The following is an 8,578-nucleotide window of genomic DNA, read 5'->3' as shown; positions in this document are numbered from 1 at the left end:
TGGGAGTTACAACCTTTCAAATGCCTTTAGGTTACTTTTAGGGTTGTTTTCGAGGCTATAAATAGCCTAGCTTGTTTCCATTGAAATACGGATTTTATGGTTGAATGAAAGTTGCTATTTTGCTTCAAAAGCCTAGAGCTTGTTTTTCTTTGCAATTCTTGAGTGTTAGATTTGCATGCTAGAGTCATTCAAGTAGCCTTGATCAAGCTATCTTGTGGAGTGGTTCGAATCTTGAGTTTAGAAACAAGTTTTCTCTACTCTTGATATTTATCATCAAGGTAAATCCATTCTAACTTCTTCTTTGGGTTGAAATCATCTTGATTTGAGGGTTTTAGCATTTGTGATCTAGGGGTTTGCATAACCATAAGGGTTCTTAGATCCAATTGGCTATTGTTTTCTTATCAGGAAACCCAAACTGTTGAGGGAGCTTCCCTTTATATAGGGCTCGAGGTTGGTTGAAGTTCCCATCAAAATAGGAGGAGAGTTTGAGATTTTGTAAAATTGAACGATTCTTGCCTAGACCAAGTCAAATTGATTGAGGCAATCCATTTGTGAGATGTCTTCTATGCCCTCGTGATCAAAGCACGTGTTTCCTTAAACTTCCCCAAAATGCACCTAGTGTTTTTTTATGCATAATGGGAAAATGTGATTTTCTGCCATGTTTGACCAAAATTTATCTGATTTTATCCCTAAATACTCAATTTTGCATTTTAGTCAGAAATTTTTAGCCTTTATCTTTATTTAACAGTATGTAAACACTTTTTATAAAATATAAGAGGAAAGAAGTCGTTTTTATACTCAAACATGCCTAGAAAATAAGCTTTTTGCAGCGAAAAGTCAAACTCGTCACATCTCCAAACTTAGCTATTTGCTTGTCCCAAGCAAAAACAACAATAGTCATTCCATCAAAACAACATGCTAAAGAGATGAATGAATCACAAGAAAGACTTCATAAGCTAAACTTCCTAATCTCTCAAGCCAAGTTATTTTAAGCCACTTTTGTTTTTAAAATAAAAATATGTCTAGATCCCCTTCTTTTCGAAACCTTTTTTTTTTTTGCAAAACTAAGGAATGTGCACTCTTCCATTTTGTTTCAAAAGTTTTACATCGAAAAGATACGTGGTCTAGCTACTAGCCCCTGAGGTTTTCAGTGCCGTAACATCGGCTTCCAACCACAGCCACTCATAGAAACTCTTTAGGTAGCAACCCAGTCATTAAATGATGTCAACAATGGATTCCACGATATCACTTTATTATCACTACCCCCCAGTTAGATGCTATCGCCACTCATTTAAAACAAAATGAGTGTCCACAGTGGGACTCCCAATAAATTTAAGTGCATTTTCTTGCCGCTCAGTTTTCTTTCCACTCTTGTCTTTCTCTTACTTTATATTTCTCACTAGCAATGACTTTTTTTCTTTTAACTCTTTTTGACAAGACTCTTTTTTCAATGTATTCTTTCTTACTCTTTTTTTCAAAAAGTAAAAAAACATGATTTTTCTGGAATTGAAATAGCATTTTCGATCAAAAATAAAAAAATAAAAATAAAAAGACCCCCCTCCCCTCCCTCCCAAACTTAAGGGAAACAATGTCCTCACTTGAAAAATATGTTTTGGAGATGCAAGCATTTTTCAACAAATAGGACAAGGATTTCCTATGCAGTTTTGAAAAAGTTTAACTTTAGAAATCAAAAGAGCAAAAAACAGTTTATCAACAAAACATAGTAAAAATGAAGCATAGCTTGATCATAAGGCTAAGAACCCTAGCTAGTGCATGTCTTTAGTTATCTTCATATACATGAAACACACACAAAGAACAAAAAGAAAGCAATTCATTAAAAGGATGAACATGCTATTCATTGGAACATCGCTATTGTAAAAACAAGGGACAAAGCAATAACAAAGCTCAAAAATATGATGCACTCATTCCACATGGCAACTATGCATATTGATGTTCCAACAAATTTTTTTCACACAACAGAACATGCATCTTAAACTTAAAAAAAAAAAAAGAAAAAAAAACCTATAGACAAGCCTAACTAACCAATAAAAACAAGCCTAACTCACCTGCCAAATAAAGTCCAGCATGAATTCGTATCTAAATATTTGTCTACCAAATTAAAAATGACACTACTAAACTAATAAAAAACTTCTACATAATAGAAAAGACATAACTAAACAAATTGGGAACAAAGCAACATGCTTTCAAAGAGGAAACAAGGGGTCAGAAAACTCCCTCGATTAATTTAATGAGTCAAAAAGAAGCTGCCAAACATAGTGCCCAGCACTATTTTGGACATTCCACAATTTGGTGCGGTTTTGTTTATGAAATTTATTCAAAACTAGAAGTTAACCCCAAAGAAGCCAACACTAAAATAAGAGAATAAATTAATACAAGCAAAAAAATGCAAAAAAAGGGAAAAAAACTAACAAGATAAAATAACTCCCTCTTTTAGTTCTAAAAAACAAGGTGAGAGTCGCTGGTTCGTTGAAATCCCCTCCCCATCAAGGTGGTTCTAATCTCCAAGGTTAAATTGCTTCACCCTGGGCATCCTTCGAGATGGTTGTCCTTTTAATGTTGTCTCTTTCTATTTTTCTAATTGTGTCTCTCCTTATGCATTCAATAAGTCATCTAACCCGTAACAAGTTATACCCTTTTCAATGCTAAGGTCTGCACATTCCTTCGTATCGTCCAAATATTTCATCGCGTCCAGAACATTAAAGGTTACTTCTTGATCATTGACACGCATTAAGATCTCCCCTTTCCTTACATTAAAGATTGTATTCCGAGTTGCAAGAAATGGTCAACCTAGTATTATTTGTACCTCTAATACAACTTCACAATCAAGAATGATAAAATCCACAGGGAAAATAAATTATCAACTTTAACTAAGACATCTTCTATTTCTCCCTCATGTGTTTTAATAGATCGATCCGCTAATTGAAAAGTTACAAAAGTGGGACAAGCTTTACCTATATTTAATTCTTTAAAAACAGATAGCAGTATAAGGTTAATACTCGCTCCAAGATCCAAAGCTCTTCTTAGGTTCTTTCCTCCTATCGAGCAAGAGATAGTAAAACTATCTGGATCTTTACATTTGACAGGTAAAGGATTTCCTAGTGCATAACTACTACATTTAGTTAAGGTTACCGTTTCATGCTCATCAAGCTTCTTTCGCCTATAAATAATATCTTTTAAGAACTTTCTGTAATTAGGCATCTGTTCTAAAGCATCTATCAATGGGATGTTTATATACAAATGTTTTAATATTTTAAAGAATTTTTAAAAATGACTATCCCGATTCTTCTTAACTAACCTTTGAGAGGAAGGTTGATGAACTTTAAAATTACCTACCTGCGAAGTAGTATCAAGCACTACTTGCTTGCCTCTAGGATCGCCTTTACCGCTTTCTCTCGAAATGTTAGGTTCTTATACCTTTATCACCTCTGATGTAGATATGGATGTAGAAGCATCAATTCCCCTATGTGTTAACACCGACTCCTCATATGACAATCCACTATGCGTTGTTACTACCGTGCGCTGTTCTTTTCCGTCGCGCCTCGAATTCTCCACATGCATCGATAAAGCACCTTGCGATCTAGACTTGAGTTCATTGGCAAGTTGGTCCATTTGTAGTTCCAAATTCCTCAAAGAGGTTGCTTGGCTTAGCATCATCGCATTCTAGCTTTGTATGATTGTGTCATTCTTCACCATGTATTATTTCATCATGGTTTCCAAACTTTCATTACTGCCACCTTGTTGATTATTGTTTTGTGCTCATTGTTGGCTATATTGTTGCAGTGATAAGGTCGTTTGAGTCGAGAATCTAAGTATTATGTAGTTCTACTTGAACTATTGCATAGGTGCTTAAGCACTACTACTCACTCCTCCTTGATTGTTCCAAGAAAAATTTGGGTGGTACCTCCACCTAAGTTTGTATGTATTTGAATATGGATCAAAATTTTACTGGGTTTGTTAACCTACACAATAGACCGAAGCAGGGTTAGATGGACAGTTCGTATAAGTAGTTACCACTACAATAAACACAAGATAAACATAAATTCATAAAACAAGAGAGGGATCAAGAATAGTGGCCGAAGTAGCGGCAAGCGCTTTCTTGGCTTTCTCCATCGTCAACGTTTTCAACATTTTATTCATGACTGCTATTTGTGCTTGTAAAGAAGTTGCAATGTCTAACTCAAAAATTCCTGCTTATGGTTGCCTCTTTGGTAATGATCTTCCCAATGCTCCTTGATCATTAATCTCTGTTATCTTATTGAAGATGGTTATAATCTCGTTGGCTGACTTCTCCAGTAATGAACCATTGGCAACTGTGTTCGACATCATCTTTGATGGATGATCCAATCCTCGGTAGAATTGTTTGATTTATAAGCATGCAGGCGATCCGTGGCTTGGGCATCTCCTCAACAACTCTTTGAATCGTTTCCAAGCTTCATTTACTGCTTCATTTTCCTTCTGTCAAAATGCTACGATATCTTCTTAGAGATATGTGTTCCTTGTCACCGTATGGTACTTCGTCAAGAATTTCTCCATCATCTCCGCCCAAACGGTGATCGAATCTGGTTCTAGAACATTCAGCCATATCCTTGTGTTATCCTTGAGAGAGAAAAGAAATCGTTTAAGTCTTGATCCATCTTTCAAAATTCCATGAATTTGAAATGCCTTGGCAATTTAAATAAAATATTTAATATGGGAATAGGTGTCTTCATTGGTTAAGCCTTCAAATTGTCCCATCATCTGCAGCATTTTGAACTTGATCGGCTTCAGCTCAAATTGTACGGCTTGGGGTTGTGGGTTACTTATTCCTTAATTTAGATTGTGGAAAGCATGAGTGACATAGTTCCACATGGCTACATCTAGGTTGTCAGTTAACAGGATCGAATCAGACACTTCTCTTGCTCACTCCTTAGCCATCCATATCTCCGTTCACAGGTGGAATAGTTGGATTCTGGGTATCTATTTCAATGGTCTCTTCAGTTTCGTTCTCTTCTTTATTTTCTCTTTGTCTTCTTAGCCTCTAGTCACATCTTATCCTTCTAAGGGTTCTTTCTATCTGTGCTCATACACACAACTCAACCATTTAAAGGTTAGATATAATAATTAAATCTCAATAACGGAGGTATGCAACACTCACAATATGAAACAATTCACTTAAAAATAAAATAATTTTGAAAAATAAGTCCCCCAGCATCATGGTCAAAAACTGGTTGTTAATTCTCTACCACAAAAGATAATATTTTATTTCTACCTTTGGATTTTCCCATACACTGATAATTTAAACTCTTGTATTTTTTTCAATTTCAGAGTTCTAATTTTTGGTAAATTAGAATTTAAGTTCGAATTCATTGGTTTAAGATAAATTAAGTTTTTTAATTTTGGAAAGAGATTTTTAATCGAATTTTAATTCAAAGTTTGAGAAATTTAATTTTCCCTTTTGGATTTTATTTCGGATCCCAAATTTAAGTTGATGTCTTAAATTCTTTATCCCTCTTATTTTAGGTAATTAGCGTTTTATTTTGGTTTTATTCTTTTTGGTAAAAAGAAAAGGAAAAAGGGAAAACAAAAAGGAAAAAAAGAAAACCGTAACATGTTTTTCTCTTCCTTTCTTCTTCCCAGACGCCCCCTTTTGTGCTCTCAGCCAGCCGCCAAGCCCTCCCTCTCTGATGATTCCATCTTCTCCAGCGACCCATGACGCAGTAGCATTCTTCGACGGAGCTCAGCAATGACTAGCGCCTCAACTAGCGTCAGCGGCGACAGTGTTCTCTGACGGTTCCTAGCAGCAGCGACACTTGTTCCTCCTCTCTCCACGGTGGCACCCACGATTTGCGACAGCCACGACTCACAGCGAGCGGATCAGCGACGCGACCTTCATCTCTCATGTTCCTCTTAGCAGACTAGCGGCGTGCAGCTTCCTCCCACGACGCAAGAACCCTTGCGGCAGCGGCACATGTTCCGAGAACCAGACCCGAAGGTAGCTCTTTCACGCGACGATCTGCAGCGTTCCAGTGACCTCCTACTGTGACTCATGAACAGACTCAACGTCCTACAGCAACGACGACCCATCCCTGACGGACGACAGCAGCATTCCCTGGACAACAATGCGGTAATCATCCTTTAACGATCCTCAACGATTAATGCACACAAAACTCCGCTGCAACCCCCTCTCTGATGCTAACAGCAACATTTTTGCAACTTTCGGAGCTTACCCACACCCAATCGAAGGCTGACTTGAGTTACCCATTCCTTTTCAGTATAGGACCAACAAGCCTGAACCCCTTCGAGCTTGTTTCTGCAGTGTCGAACACATTCGAAATCAATCCAACACAGACCAAAGTGTTTCAGCGAGGTTCATTAGGTAACGGCATGCCTGAATCTTCTTCCCCCTTGGATTTAAGTGTTTTAATTGGATTCTAACCCGAAGCAAAATCTCTTTTGGTAGGTATCGGTTGGATAGAGTTTGGTTGCGCATGTAGTACCCTTTTTTATGTGGATGTTACTTGAGGGGATGTTTGATGTATGGTTGTCTGAATCGTTTGTTGTGTGCTTGTTGCTTGCTTGTATTCCTGTGGTTATTATTATTTTATAAATTTTACTATGACATGATTATTGAGGAATCGTTGGAAATGCACGTTTGTTGTCTCGTAAACCGTATTATAAATTAGTAACCATGTTGGATGTTATCCTGGTTGGCTATGTTGAGTTTGTTGTTGTGTTTTGATTGGGATTTGATTGTTGGAAATTCTGATTAATTGTTCTGGTGCTGTGATTGATGATTTGTAAAGCATGTTGGCTATATTGTTTATGTTAAGAGCATGTTGAGTCCATTATGGAGTTTATATGTTTGGTGTATCACATGCTGGAATTTTGTGTCGAGGTTGATGCACGGATCATGGTTTAGAAAGCGTGGAGTGGGGTTCAAGTGAGAGTTCTGGACTGTTTTAAAGTGAACGAGTGAGTATCAGGGCAATAGAGCCGATTCGTTACTATTTGGTGTCGAGGCTCCTGGTACAAAAGGTCGGGGTCAATACGACAGTCTTGGTATAGACGAGTGTCGAGGCCACGGGTACAAAAGGTCGGGGGTCGATACGCCAGTCTTCTTATAAATGAGTGTCGAGGACACGGGTACAAAAGATCGAGGGTCAGCATGATGAATCTATTTGGTAGGCAAGTATTAGGGTCTTATGGTGGAAATGGTCAAGGGCCAATACGTTGCAAAGTAGTCGAGGCCTTAGATAGAAGGTCGAGGGTCGATACAACAATTCGAGGCGTTGGATAAAAATGGTCAAGGCTCAAACTCCAAGTACCATAGAGAAGTGTCAAGGCCCTAGGTACAAAAGGTCAAGGGTCGACACGACTCGAAGGAGTAAGTCTTGGGGTAGGAAAGATTAGAGAGAGAGTTAGAGAACTCTAGCGAGTTTTCGTGATGTGAGCTTGGGCTTGGCATGTAGATTGCATAATTATGTGCTTTATGTTGTCATTGATCTCTTATTATTTGAATTGATTATAAGACATGTTGTATTGATGAGATGATGTTTTTTTTTTATGATAAGAATGTTGTTTGTATGTGACCCTTCATACTGAGTACTGTGGTTGTACTCACCCCCCCCCCCCTCCTCCCTATTTTTCTCTCCAGATTCTACAGGTAACAAAGTATCGCGTGAGTATGGTGATGGTGTGGAGCAGACTTGACTGCAAAGACCATTTAGCTGTGTAGTTTAGTTTTCATTTATCGTTTTGGATAGGATAGTAGTATTTGTTTTTGCTTTGTGTTGGGTTTATCCCTTGCATTAATAGGTTGGTTTATTAGTTTTTTTTTTATTAAAGGTTGTATAATTCTTTGAAGTCGTCGATAGATGATTCTCTGTTCAAACTAAAAATCATTCTAGTTTGTTGAATCATAATTCTTTGAGAGCTTAAGTTTTATTAGTGTTTGAGTTATGGGCTAAGACTTGTCGAAGTTGCTAGTCATTACCTCGTTATTGGTTTGACATAATAAGTAGTTTTTCTCCTGGATGGGCGAAACTTTACAAAAGATTAATTGCTTAGGCTAGGTTGTTTGTGTTTATAACGTATAAATTGTGGTTTGAGTTATGGTATTAGAGAAGTGCAGCAGAAGCATGGGGGAATTTATCCTCATTTTGTGTTGCTAGTGGTTTAGTTCTCTAATGCGAGTGGAACTTTTTAGGTGGTTGTAGTAACGGTCATCGTTTGGGAAGTTGAACATCCTAGGGCGTTACAAAGTTACTTTATAAAAACAATCCCTCTGCTTCCTGCCTTAGTTTTGAGAGAAAAGACACACTGTAGAAAAATGCGCTAGGTGCTACTTGACACTTTTCTGGAAAATGAGTTATACTCTTAACACGAACCACTTTTGGTTGTTTTAGAGTCTAGCTATAACGTCCCCAAATTTCAAACAACTCAAATAAGGAATCTCCTATTCAGCTCAACACAAACAAAAGGGAATGATTACATTTTGTCCAACAACTTCATACAAATAAACTTTATTAACTTTAAAGGTTTCAATAGCACAACTAAAATAACTAGAGTTCTCAACAGA

The 8,578-nt window shown here is 37.4% G+C and overlaps 1 long non-coding RNA gene across 1 annotated transcript; it reads left to right on the top strand.

The window, feature by feature from the left end:
• The first annotated feature begins 5,982 nt into the window (after positions 1 to 5,982).
• LOC111025399 (uncharacterized) lies at positions 5,983 to 7,947 on the top strand. Its single transcript, XR_002603526.2, has 3 exons — positions 5,983 to 6,124; positions 6,273 to 6,376; positions 7,655 to 7,947. It is a non-coding gene; the product is annotated as an uncharacterized LOC111025399 (long non-coding RNA).
• Positions 7,948 to 8,578: the final 631 nt, after the last annotated feature.

The sequence above is a fragment of the Momordica charantia genome, assembly GCF_013281855.1.
Source record: "Momordica charantia cultivar OHB3-1 chromosome 3 unlocalized genomic scaffold, Mcharantia_2.0 BLBB01000003.1, whole genome shotgun sequence".
NCBI classification, from domain to species: Eukaryota; Viridiplantae; Streptophyta; class Magnoliopsida; order Cucurbitales; family Cucurbitaceae; genus Momordica; species Momordica charantia.
This window is presented reverse-complemented; position numbering and strand designations above follow the sequence as displayed.